Here is a 14,324-nt window from a genome sequence, read left to right on the forward strand (position 1 = left end):
ATGCTTTTTAACAAGATCCTGAGGTGAAAGGCACTGCTTTAGCTCATGTTACAATTTTATTTTTAAAATTGTTTTCCTGAGTATCTCGAGATTCATGGATGAGCAGAGGCTGGGCTGAAAGCCACCTCACCAAGGGGTTGACACCCTTGCCCCAAACCCTCCAGTGGCTCCCATAGTTTATAGGATAAAGTTCAAACTGCTGAGCCTGGAATTTAAGACCTTCTCAACTTGGCTGCAATGGACTGAATCTTCACAACATGAGTTGACTTTTCTGGCTCCTTTCCCTTTATTCACACTGTCCACTGGTCTGAGATGCATTTACTTTCCCCTCCTCCTCTCCATCCTTTCCAGGCCTGACTCAGAGTCCTCGTACACACAACTACAGCCCATGCTGCATGGTTTCCTTGGAAGTGTAAAAGCAAGAGGAGGGAATGAGCAGTCCATAAAGACCTGCTAAGATCCAGGTGACTCGTACATCTTACCTAATTTCACCATTGCAATAGGCAGGAGGAGGAGGGGGTGTCTCTAATTCTCAATTCTTAATTACAGATGTGGAAATCGAGTATCTAAGGGCATGGAACTCACTCAAGGTCACACTGTCATTAAATGGCAGAGCTGGGATTCCAACCCAAATCTGCCTGGTCCTAAAGCTGGGCAGTTTCTCTAAGACAGTATTGGCTCTGAGCTCTTAGAACACTTCTGTGATGGGAGGCGTCTAGAGTTTTTTACTTGTTATTTGTAATGGTATAATGGTTTACATATATTTTCTCTGGACATGAAGATGCCAAGATCTAGAAACCAAGAGTTTTACGTCACTCTACTCCAGTGATTCTTAACCTGCCAATGCTGGTTATGCAGGTAACTTGGCACCACAAATTTGAGGGGCTCACAGACCCACTGAATCCAATCCATGGGTACTCAGGAGGTGCACAGTCACCAGATTAAGAGTCTTTGCTATTCACTCCACAGATTTCTATCATAACACTTGTTGGACTTAGGCGAAAGTCTGCATCCCTTACTTACAAGATTCTCCAGGCCAGGGTCTATCTTACTTGTCTTGGTTTCCCTAGCATTTAACACTAAGCCTGCTTTATAGTGAATGTATAAAAACAACTGTTGGGCATATAATGTCCTCTTCATGTGCCTAGGCCAGTTTCAGATTCATAGGAGGTGCTGAATAAATGGTTGTGAGCGATTCCCTTGCTTATACCTCGCTTCCTTCCTTTTCTTTCTTTAAGTGGTAACCACATGACAACAGCCAGTTCAGTTTCCCCCTCCTTCCTGGAGCCTTCCCCAATTGCTCCAGGCCTCTTCTTTTCTTTATTTCCCATCAGAATAGAGCTGCAACTCATAGGTTAATATGGGATGCCATTCTTAAAGGTTGTGCCACTTGTCTTCTTGGGCAGCATCAGCACTCCTTGAAGATGAGGTCTGTGTCCTGTACTCTAGCACTGGGCATACGGTTAGTGCCACCATTTACCGATTAACTGGTGCATTTCATCTTTCAGGAAGGAAGTTACCTCCTGGTTTAGGCCCAGAGTAGAGAGCAGATGGGATAGAGAGATTTCCACAGTACTGAAGGCTCCACTTTTGGTGCTGAACTGAATGTGTTCCATGCTTCGACCTTACTGCAAACAGCAATTTCTCCAAAGAACACTTTTAGAAACTGAGTATTAGTGGGACCTATGTGAAGGAAGCTATAAAACTTTATAAAGGGGCATAAAAGGGAGACATATTTAAATGGAGAGACATAGCTTGCTTTAGTATAGGAAATCTCTATTCAAGAGAACTTCAGTTCTCCCCAAGTGAATCTGTACATTCAAGACAACCTCATTAAAATGCCAACACAAGAGGTTTTTTGTTTGTTTTTTTTTTTTTTGGGGGGGGGGTGGACACTAAATGATCCAAATATATAGAAGAATATGGAATGTGGAAGAATAACTATGAAAGAAATAGCCAGGTCAATTGAAATAAAGCATGGTGGTGTGGGGAAGATGGGTAAACCCATTCCTACAGATATTAAAATCTATCATAAAAATCACAGTAATTAAAAAAATACCGGGGTGGCTCATTTGGTTAAGTGTCTGCCTATGGCTCAGGTCATGATCCTGGGGTCCTGGGATCGAGCCCTGAGATAGAGTCTGACACAGGTTTGGTGGGGAATCTGCTTCTCCCTTTCTCTCTCCTGCTTACGGTCTCTCTCTCTCTCTCTCTCAAATAAATAAATAAAAGCTTTTAGAAAAATACCAGAGCAGGAAGTGCAGGACAAGGCAGATAGATCAATGAAATTATATAGTTTAGAAAGAGAGCCAAATATCCATGAGAATTTTATATGCCATTTCAATGTTTATGGGAAAGAAGAGATGATTCTCTAGGCAGTGTTAGGACACTAGGCTCACTAGTTGGAAACAATAGAACCAGATCTTTACTTTATTTCCTAATCAGAATAAACCCACATGCATCCAAGATTTTAAGTATAAAAATTATTAAAGCATTAGAAGATATAAGTGAATATTTTTATAATTTTGAAATAGGAAAGAACTTTTAAAGCATGATAGAAGTTCAGGATCTGTAGAGAAAAGCACTGATGAGTTTGCCTAGACATTCTGATAAGGTTGCAAACTTTGAAAAAACACAGAGGCTTCCTCTAACTTGAGAGAAATATAATTCAAAGCAGTAGTAAAAGTAATAATATTTCCCAAACACAAAGCTATCTTTCAAATCAATCACAGAAAAAACAATTCAATAGAAAACAAAGCAAATCATTATGGATAAGCAAATAACAAGAATTAGACAGCCAGTGAATAAGTGAAAACATAGTTAAATTCCTTTACAAAATTGGGGATCCCTGGGTGGCTCAGTGGTTTAGCGCCTGCCTTCAGCCCAGGGTGTGATCCTGGAGTCCCGGGATTGGGTCCCACGTCCGGCTCCCTGCGTGGAGCCAGGCTTCACAGAGGTCTGTGTCTCTGCTTCTCTCTCTCTCTCTCTCTCTCTCTCTCTCTGTGTCTCTCATGAATAAATAAAATAAAATCTTTAAAAAAAATTCCTTTACAAAATAAATAATGCTATAAATTAATTAAATGTTATAAATAAATAGCAAAATATTTCAGGTCTATTAGTTTGGAATCTATTGAAATATTGCTTACGCTCAATTTGGCAAGGGTCTGAGAAAAAGGGACATTTTTGTATATTCTGGTTGGAAGTGTAGATTTTGAGTGGAAAATTGCCATTATCTAATAAAACTAGAATAAGCATAGCTTTTGATCTACGTACTCCATGTCCAGGAATTTATCTTATAGAAGAACTCTTAAAAGAGAGAGAAAGATAAAAGTACAAGGAACTGCAGTTATGTTACCCCACATAGGAAATTACCTAAATTTCTAACAATAGAAGATTGTGAAATGAGCCTTGTATTATCACACAATAAAAAAATCACACATTATTAAAATTGTGAGCTAAGTCTACAAGGAATGATACCCATGACAGAATTAACTAGAAAGAAGAAAGTTTCAGGAAACAATGCCTTCTGTGATCTGATTTTTATAAAGAAACACTGTGTGTATCTGTGTGTCTGTGTGCTGTGTGTATTAGCATGTTCACAGAAAAAACAATCTGGGTGAGTATATACCAAATTGTTCTGGGTGGTTATTTCTGAAGGATGAATTTACAGGAAGACTTTCACTTTGTATTTAGAATTATTTTTGCAATGAAAACACATTGATTTTGTCTTGAAAGAGAGAGCAAGAGAGAAATTGAGAGAGGAGTAGGGAAAGGGAGGGGGAGAGAGAGAGAATGGTTGAGCATACAGTAGGGGGAATAGCTGGCAGACCTTTAGGACAGATCATCATCTTTCTGGGGTCCCATTCCTTCACGTATGCAATGAGGGGGTTGCATTAGCTACCAGGCCCTCTCCTTCTCAGAGTCTAAGCTTTGTGTTCATCTGGTTTTAGAGGCAGAATGAAAATTAGGGGAAAATGTACAAACATATACCTGCAGCCAGAATGCCTCTGAGCCCAGAACAAACAGGCTGTGTGCACTTGCTCCTTCCTTCCAAGATGCATGTGAACCTGCCACTTGGCAGAGAGGCTTGGTGTGTTTGGATGAAAGGCTCCACGAGAGAACAGGGACAATTACTGGCCTTAAGGAATCAGATGGTAAAATGGCGAGATTGGGCCACTTAGGCCATTAGGCTCTGTGCAAGGCCTTTCATCCCTTCCTTCAGTAGCTGTTTACCTACTTCCCTGCCTTCCTGTCTCTGACTCATCCCTCTGTTCTGTCCTGTGGCTGGTGGTAATCAAAGTTTTTCCCTATTTCCAAACTGGTCTGCAGGCTCAGACCTGGGACCCACAGACAGCGCTGTGTCTCTTTTCCACCTGCATGGTCTGGTCTGGGACACACTTTTCCCAGCTGGGGGGCCTGCAGCCTTCAGAACTTCTCAACTACAGAGCGAGTGGCGATGCTACTCCGCTGTCTCTAGGCTGTCCTGTCTTCTCACCAGAGCCCTCTCTAGCCTTTGTGCATCATGAGAGCTTGGCACATTGCTGGCCTCCTGAATATTGTATAATAAAATGATTAGTCTTTGCTGCTGAATGCATGCCACTCTCCAGATTTTAGCAAAATGGGACTTTATCTTGCTTCTCAATCTAGGTTCACAAACATGCCACAAAATGACCCTGAAATTCCAGCCCTTTCTCAGAGTTCACAGTCTCCTCACTGTTAGGAAACTTTCCAGTTAGAAGTGCCTGAAGGACAGAGAACTGGCTGGGTTTGCTGAGGCCATATGAGAATGTTTTCTGAGCATTTCCATGAAAACAGGACTGAATGGGCTCAATATTTATGGCCTGTGCTGTTTATATATGTGTAGCCCAGATGTCCGCTGGGAGCCTTTCTGCCCCTTGAAAGCTAGGGAGGATTATCTTGAGTGTCACATTTCCTTAACCTTGGCAAGTCCAAAATCTTCCCTCAAAGTCTCTAGATTCCAAGAGTGGCATAGGGGAACTAACTTCATTCCTGCCTCTCCTGCTTCTTAGGCTCCATTTACCTTGACAGCCTGCTTTGCTTATACTACCTGGAGGCAATGATCCCACAGAGAAAAATCACCCACACCAAACATTTGAAGTACTACTTAATACTGGGCTCCCTGTGCCCCTCCTTGCCCTTCCCATCTCAGCTCCTCCCCAGATTGCTCCAAGAGGTCCAAATTCTTTTCTTTTTGTTTTCTTTTCTTTATTTCTTAAGGTGAGCAGTTCTCTTCTCTCTTCCAGTTGCTTCGTCATCAGCTTTATGGAGGGCAGCGGAGAGGGGACACTTGGGGACAGTGATTGAGGGAGATGGGTTTCACTTTCCACCCTCAGCTCTAATTATTTCCCTAAGACAGCTCCTTTCCTCACAGAAAAATCTGAATTTCCAGAAAATACAATTTTCTCCATCTCTTCCCCTGTAAATAAATGCTCCATTCCATTCGGTGTAGGTTTGTAGAATATTTCTCCTGCTTTGCTCCACTTCATAGCAAAGTCTTTACTGAGCTCTTCCTAGGTGCCTGGAACCAGCTGAGAATTTAATCCAGAAGATTAACATTGACTGAGGAAGCAAAGAGGTTTCAACGATTATTTTATTCAGTCCCCCCAAGCCACGAGGTGCCCATTCTATGGATGAAAAACTTGAGAATTTAGGAAATTGCTCAAGATTACAGAGTGGTGGAGACAGGATTCAATTATAGGCCTGACCCCAGAACAACTCATCTTTCTGCTACTTCAGTGCTGATTCTCACAGACTAGAGATTCATTCTTTCCCTGAAACATTGGGTGTGAGAATGCCTGGGAGAACACTGGGAGGGGCTGGTAATGTGTGGGCCTGGAGAGATGTATGTGGGTGATGGTTTGGGAAGGAGGTGTTATTTGATTTTGGTACTTTCAGGGAACTTTCCTGCAAAAAACAATTCCCTCCTCACACGTTTTAAGCAGCCAGAAACTGGAAGGGCAGGGAGTTGCATCCCCTTTTTGGTACGGGTTTGGTGAGGTTGCAAAGGCGATGAAGCAGGTGTGTTTTAGAGAGCTTGTAACTTAAGGTTATTTAGTCCTTGAGGGTAGGTTCGACTTCCTACACACTGTCCTGATTACAAGGAAGGTGGAGAATGCATGCTGACTCTCAAAATAGTTAGAAATGGACTCAATCTTTATGATGGTTCCAAAGAAAAGACAGAAGATGGTGGTGATCCAAATTTAAGCACAATGGTGACAACCTGCTAGCAGGTACCACCTGCTGAGAACTTATAGGTGGCAAAGGCTGTATCTAATTCTGATGTGCAGAATTTCATTTAGTACCCCAAACAATTCCATGTGGGAGGTACAGCTACTGTCCCCATTTTACAGGCAATGAAATTGAGGCTTGAAAGAGAAGTAAGTTGCTCAATCACAGAGCTATGAGATAGTAGAGTTTTATTGCAATCCACGGGTTCTTGCTCTCCCCTCATTCCACTGTTTTGACTATGAGGCAAGCCACCAAGAAACCGAGAGCTAAAAGAACATTTTAAAAAGTGGATCAGATTCCACAGGGTAGTTTGGGGTGCAGAGGGAAACAGAAGAGCCATGTTTGGGTGTGAATATACTAGTTTTCAGATGACTCATCTTCCCAGCCAAGTCCAGGAGGCACTATAATTATTCAGAATTGAAAAGTTGTCCTTTTGCCACCTCTGAGCCTTAAGTCCTAGGGGCACAAGAAGATGGGGGGAGAAGAGATGTTTAAACACAGATTCTTCCATCATCTGCAGAGGGGCAATGCCAAGAGCAAAAGCGAGAGACTAGGGCAAAGTTTTTGTAGGCTGGAAAAAAATAAATAGAGTTCAAAAGATGGAATGAAACCATAAGGGCAGAACAGCCGCTTTTCCCATCATGACTCTGACCATATTTCTGACAAGAATGGGGCTGTCTTGTGCAAAATGAGACCCCAAAACTGGCCGTGGCTGGGCGGCAAGTCCAAAGCAGCTCAGGTTCTAGCCTGAGGAGCTGCCTGCACTCTCTGTGTATGTCTCATGGTGGTCTGGCAGCCCCAACCTGTATATCCAGATGGAGCTAAATTTTCCACTAGGTCACCCAAAAGGGCAATTCACTTAAGGGTGCTAATTCCTCTGTCCACCTCCTTCCCTCCAGGCTGGGACCAGATGTTCCCTCCCAATTCTCAAGATGTCACTGAACCTCAATGGATCGTTATGAAAAATGGTCCCATTACTTCCAGAAACCTGTGCTCAGGCCAAGGAGGGCTCCCAGAAAAACCTGCCTGGCAAAGCAGCATTCATGGTGGATGGACTGGCTAGGCTCTGGCTGGCATGTTCCCTCCCGTCTTGTCCTAATCTACTGCTTGTGACAGGAACGGGTGGGTAGGGTTGGTGTAGGTTTGACTGGTTTGGGACGAGGCTTTCCAAACCATAAAGGAGCAGGATGTGGGGAGAGATCATGAAAAACACCAGCGTGTGAAGAAGCAGCATTTGGCAGTAGGATCCCGCACTTGTTCTCTGGAGGCTGGTGGAAGTGCATGGTGGAGGCAGGCCGGGGCTGGCCTGCCCATCTGCTCTGAGCTCTTGCTGCTTTGCTGGAGGACAGCATGACCTCAGGAGAGAGTCTTGACCTGGATACCTGCCTCCACCCCAACGTGGCAAATTGTCGTGCCTGGGCATCTTACTGCAGCCTCTTCCGATCTGGTTCTGTATGCTGCAGGATTGTTAAAAAGAACAATCTGGTCAACCTGCATTTGACTTGGTCCTGTTGTTAGTTTTAGTTCCAATGCTGTTGATGTATCAATCCTTTAGCAAGCACAGCAGTTCTTAGTGGTGTCCATGAATTCCTTTAAAATAAGTGGTTATTTGATGGGCACATGTGTGTTTTCTGTGTGGCTGCTTTATAGATTCCGTCAGAATCTTAAAGGGTTCCATGTACCAAAAAAAAAAAAAAAATAAAAAGGATAAGAATCATTGATTTAAAGAAAATCGATGTTTCAGTCTGGAACTGGGTTGTGTGCATGCTCTAAAGGGCACAGATTAAACTATGGGGAGTCTGGGCTTCGTGTCTCTAATGAACAGTAAAAGTTAATGGCGCCCTGTGTTGGTGACGATGCAAGTGGATGGGCATTCAGACTCTGATGGTGGGAGCATTAATTGGGATATGCCTGCTGGAGGGCAACTGGGTGATATGATGCAGAGACTTTATAATTTTATGTATTCAATTACCCTGAGATTACAATTCTAGAAATTGATCTTAATGATTAAGGGTGGTGGCTCTGGAATCATCATCTATGTCACTGTAGGCAAGGTACTGAAACTTTCTGGGCCTCAGTTTCCTCACCTATAAAATGGAGGTAATGTTACTTGTCCATCTAGATAATAATACACATAAAACATATAGTATGATGCCCAAGACACAATAAATATCAGTGATTATTATGCAGACACAAGGATTTTATTGTTACATTATTTATCATAACTGGAAATTAGAAACAACTCCAAATATCCAACATAAGTGACTGGTTTCATGATCCATACAACTCGACTAGTAAAGATTAAATTAGCATCATGGAAAAAAATGTTCATAATATACCAGAAGACAAAGCAGTTTACAAAATAGTATGTATTATACCATCCCACAGAAAAGTAGCTGAATAAAAAGCAGTAAATATTTCAATGATTACGTTGAAAGGGTGGCTTTTTATTTTCTTCTTTCCGGTTTTCTATGTCTTCGAAATTTTCTACAATGAGCATTTATAACTTCTTGCAATAAAGACAAAACTAACCTCGGTAAAAGTTACTTTTTGAAAAAAAGGATGCCGAATCGGAGTTGAGAAACCCTGTGACCTTGAGTAGTCATTCCTGTGAGGGTTCCTTTCTGCAGGTCTGAAATGAAAGTTGCACCTTCTTGAGAGAGAGACGACTCAAAGGACAGAGCGAGGGAGAGTGTGCTTTGGAAGGGTGACACCTGGCGTGGCGTGCGGGAAAGCGGGCGCTCCTAACCAGCGCAGCTCTCACCAAACAATCTGCCTTGTCATGCAGGACCCCGTAGGCCCAGCTGTCTGGGCTTGGAAAACCTGTTTCTGGCTCTGGGCTACAGTCCTGTTATGATCAACTCTGGGGAACTTGGTATGGATCGAGGATGAAAGGTACAGTGACTCTCAGCTGCGAAAATTAGTCTGCAGTCAGGATCGCAAGTTTAATCTCTGTGAAACCGATGGGCAAGTGTGGCCATGCTTACTAATTAGGTAGCAGCAATGTAAATTGATCAAATCAATTCCCTTCGTGACGCAAAGCCTAAGAACTCAGGGACAGCTTGAGCTTGGAAGAGCTTCCAGAAAGGCAGAGAACGTGAATCGCTCTCCCGAGATGTTAACATGGTTAATCGAGATTGCTTTGTTAATTGTCGGCTCCCTTTTCAATAATGGATGATATGGTGACGCAATGTGGCTCCCATGTCGTGGCCAGGCTCTGGGTTGGGCGATTTGAATTGTGCTCATTCATTTCTTTCCTGGATTTACAGCAAGCATTAAAGTTGATCAGGCTTAAAGAGCCCTTGCTTTCTGGAAAGAAGCAAAGTAATAGCCAGGGTTCCCATTTCATTTACGAATAGCTTCACTGTTAATTTGAAAGTCAATGTATTAAAAAGGAATGTAAAAAGGAAACCATTAGAAGAAATGAGGCTTATTGCAGCAACCTAATGTTGAGACCAGCATTTTCAATTTATTTAGTACAGATCAAGGAAGAAAAGCGAGAGATAGGCTGCTGGGGTGGAGTGAAATGAGTGTGGAATACAGGAACAGACAGAGGAGGCTCCAAGCTCAGCTTTTGTCACTTTTTAGCCCTGAGAACCTGGGCCAGTTATTTTACATTTCCAAGCCTTGATTTCCTTAGTTATACAATAAAGACAATGATGCCATCTTCAAAGGGTTGGGCAGGTTAAATAAGATAACATATGGAAACCCCTTGCCTGGTGCTAGAGACGTAATGAGTGCTCAGTAACTGCTGGTTCTCTGTCAGTGTTCTGTCCCCTGAACCAAGCCCTGAAATCACTTCTTCATTCTATAAGACAAACTCGTGCATCTGAGGTCTGCTGTCTGTGCTACTGGACTTCAAACTGTTCTTTTTTGACAAGGCTATTGGCAATCTTTTTGGAATTCGAACCAGGTGATTCTTAAGAGGGGGCTTGACAGAATGTGCATTGGGAATTTGTGTCAAGTTTTAAAAGAGCATATTCCATATCATACTCTAATTTTTTAACGTGAAAACCTGTTGTTTTTCATAATACACAACACAAAATACAAAGCATGAATCTTGTCTGGTGGTATATGAATCTCTAATTGCAGAGGGCATGCGACTTTTGGTTTAGGTAAAGGGGTCATGGGTTAAACAAGACTGAGAAAATTGATTCACAGAATCTCATCCTGGCAAAATGCACTTGGAATGCTAGTGAGTGACTGGAAGGGAGCATGTGGGGAGCCCCCCCTGCAGGGGGGTATAACCTTTTCTTGTTCTGGCTGCAGAAGATGTGGTCACTTTGTGAAAGCAGATAAGGTGTTATCCTTATGACTGGTGGGTTTTTCTGTGTGTACGTAAACTTTGCTAAAAAGTCTAAAGAAAAGTAAGTGGCAAGCCATTGGCACACATTCAGTACTAGATGGGGAGGGCCTAAAAATGTCTCAAGTCAGTGTATTGAGAAAGGTGGGAGATTCTCTGTAAATCCTAGATGATACTTCCTCGGTGGTTTAGGTTTTTCTTTAATTTTTTAAAATTAAAAAGGGAGAAGAAAGAGAGGGAGAGAGAGAATCCTGAAGCAGACTCCTTGCTGAGCGTGGAGCCTGATGCAGGGCTTGATCCCAGGACCCTGAAATTTTGACCTAAGCCAAAATCAAGAGTCGGCCACTTAACAGACCGTGCCACCTCAGCACTCCTGATCTGGGTATACATAAAAAAACAGAGGACAATCCCAAGCTGCCTTCGACTCTCTCTGGGACCACTGCTATGCCCTCTTGAGTGGCCTCCCTGCTTCCACTCTTGACCCTCTATAATCCACAGTAGTCTTTAAAAAACATAAACCTGGTTATATTACTTCCCTTTTGAAAGCCCTTTAGTGACTTACTATTGCATGTAGTGAAAACCCTATGCTCTTTATCATGACCTACAAGACCTTACAAAATGTCCATGCTATCCTTCTATCAGGCATCACCTGTCACCTCTTTCCTTTCTCTCTTCACCCCAGCATTCTGGCTGCCATTGTTCCTGCTCAACCATGCCAAACACATCTTTACATCAGGGCCTCTGTTTCTTATCCTTGCTGCCTACAGGGCTTCCCCCCAGATCCCTGCAGGGCTGGTTCCTTCCAGTCTCACTCAGCTTCCCATCCATGGCCTTCACCAGCCCTCCCTCCCTCCCTTCTCATGTTCTTGGGCTTTCTCATGATCTTCACCCTCCTGTCCCTCTTTAGCATACCACCTCATTTTATTCCCTCCATGGTACTTGCAATGATTTGATATCATATGGTTCATTTGTATATGTACTATTTGTCCATGTATTCCACCCCCCGCCAAAGCTGGGAGCCTCATGAAGGTGGGGACTTTGTTGTCTTGTTCACTTTGTATCTACACTGCTTACAAGTGCCTGACACAGAGTAGGTACTTAATAGAATCTGTATGATCATTATAAGCTTCTCAGTCTCTGACCTTCAATTTTCACATCTGTAACATTAGGCTACTAATAAGCCTCTCCTCCTACTCCTAGGGTTGTTGTAAAGGTGATAGGAGATAAAGTATGTGAAGCACTTAGCACCATACTTGGCACATTGTATAAATGGTGGCTGTGTTCCCTGGGTGCTAATTGCAGGGCTTTGTTAGCCTTATAACCACCAGAGGCCTCTGATTTGTTTATCATGAGAAAAGAAACCCATGTTTTTTAGGGGTACTTTGATGAAATTGTAATATGGCATGTTGATAGGCCAGCTTTCCCAACATTATTCTGATGTTTCTTTGGCTGTTAGTGATTCTCTGTGTGCTGAGCAATTATTGACTGATTAATAGAGACCTTGTGCTACTTTGCTCATCCTTTATAAGACAGGGTAGATGGGATTTGTATCTAGAAGAATGAGCAGCATTCAGGACCCTGGCTATGACCAGATACATAAGAAATGAAAACACAGGAGCAGGACACTCGGGCCAGGAGACGGCTGGCTGGTGAGAAAGCATATTGCCAGGGCTCTTGACTGGAGTAAACTGGTATCTTTAGAAGTGTTTTGTAAAAACAAACAAACAAAAAACCACCAAAAATATGTTCAAAAGTTCAGAGGGGACAGGACCTGTGTGCTTTAAGAAGTTCACAGAGGTAAGAGTGGTCACTGTGAGATGCTGATGTAAATTAATGGGCAGATCTTGGGTGAAGAATATCATTGAATGATAAAAGCTACTGATTTGCAAGCAAGAGAGAACCCAGAAAAATAAAATCGTGAAGCAAGAGTCAGAGACAGAGAGAGAGAGAGAGAGAGAGAATGAAAATGAGCCAATTGTGGTAGGATAGGAAGTCAGCCACCCAGGTAATAATATACTGATTGGAAGAAAATCATCACAAAATTTTAGCTGCAAAACGAGAAAGTGTTCATTGTGTTCTTTTTCATTTTATCTTTTCTCCCCCTTATGATCTAGTGAAGAAAAGATTGAAAAAAAAAAAAAAGGGAAAAAGTCAAATGAAAAGCAAATCTCTTCTTTTCCCCAACCCCTAGGAAAAAAAAATCCCCTAACTAGGTCACATGCAGCATCCTCAATCATCTCTGTGGGGGCCCAGGCTACAGGAAGCATGAAAGAATTTCAAGGCATTACCTAGATAGATCTGGTTCTTGAGAGATGATGACAGGTGACACAGAGAGGAAGTCATCCAACTAACAGCTTTTAATCAGTTTGGAGCTAGGGAGTCAGGGACCTTTAGGTCTGGGGCTCTTTCGTCAGGGAAACCAGAGGAAGTGGCCCTGTGTGGGTATTTTCAGAGCAAGGCAATGTTTAAAAGCCGTTTGTTCTCCCTGGGGGAATAGAAGAGTTCGATTAACAAAATATTTGATTATACTTAGGTAGAATTTCTTTGAAACTTGCTCTTTATTATATTTCTCTTTCTTCCCCACAGAGATCTAATTTATGCTTTTATTTAAATAGAGAGGGCTTTAAAACTGTTAGTTGCACACATAATGTTTTTCTTTCTAAAAATTAACAACATATCTTTTGACCACTACCTATAATTCTGAACTCTTCCTTCAGAGGAAATGCTTGTTATCTTTTTGTGCATAATCTTCCAGGTTTTTTTTCTATGCATTTTCATACATATATACTCATAGAAAATAGAATATTTGCAATTTTTGTGTTTTTTTTTTTTGTAACATTTCATACTATATGCAACACTGAAATTTTCTTCCCTCTTCCCCCAAGCAATTTGTTTGGAAGATATTTATTAATTAGTATACACATTTAATTCATTCTTTCTAACTATTGCACAAAGTCCACTGTTCAGCTATGTCGGGATTAATTTCCTCACTTGCTATACATGGCCATTTAGCTTGTTTTCCAATATGAAGAATATTTTATTTTAAATAACTTTTTTCTTTTCTATTTTTTATTTTTTTAGAGAGAGAGGGAGAGCATGAGCAGGGAAGGGGCAGAGAGACAAAGGGAGAGAGATTCTTAAGTAGGCTTTACACACAGGGCTCGATCTCATGACTCTGAGATAATGACAGGAGCCAAAATCAGGAGTCAGGTGCTTAACCAACTGCACCACTCAAGTGCCCTGTTTTCAAATAACAGTTTTATTGAGACATATCACATATCAAAGAATTCACCATCTTAAAGTGTACAATTAGTGGTTTTTAGTGTGTTTAGGAGTTGTACAAGCATCACCACTATCTATCCAGAACATTTTCATCACTCTCAAAAGAAACCCAGTGCCCATTAGCAAATCCTACCATCCCTCTTCTCCTCCGCCTCTGGCAACCACTAATTTACTTTTTTCCCCTCTGTGGATTTGCCTGTTCTGGACATTTCATATAGTGGAATCATACAACAGAGGACATTTTTGCTTGGCTTCTTTCCTTCAGGTATCCTTTTCAAGCTACATCCATGTGGTGGCATGAATCAGTGCTTTTCTTTTTTGCACTAAGTAACATTCCATTGTGTGTATATATGGAATTTGTTTATCCATTTTTCATCTGATGGACATTTGGTTTATTTCCACTTTGGGGCAATTACGAACAAACCTTCTGTAAACAGTTGTGTACAAGTTTTTGGGTGAGTATATGTTTTTGGTTCTCTTGGGTATATAT

At 41.9% G+C, this 14,324-nt stretch overlaps 1 protein-coding gene across 1 annotated transcript in view; it reads right to left on the reverse strand.

The window, feature by feature from the left end:
• ADRA1B (adrenoceptor alpha 1B) overlaps positions 1-14,324 on the reverse strand; it is a 47,904-nt gene that overhangs the window by 10,940 nt on the left and 22,640 nt on the right. The window lies entirely within an intron of this gene.

Source organism: Canis lupus, chromosome 4 (genome assembly GCF_048164855.1).
Source record: "Canis lupus baileyi chromosome 4, mCanLup2.hap1, whole genome shotgun sequence".
NCBI lineage: Eukaryota > Metazoa > Chordata > Mammalia > Carnivora > Canidae > Canis > Canis lupus.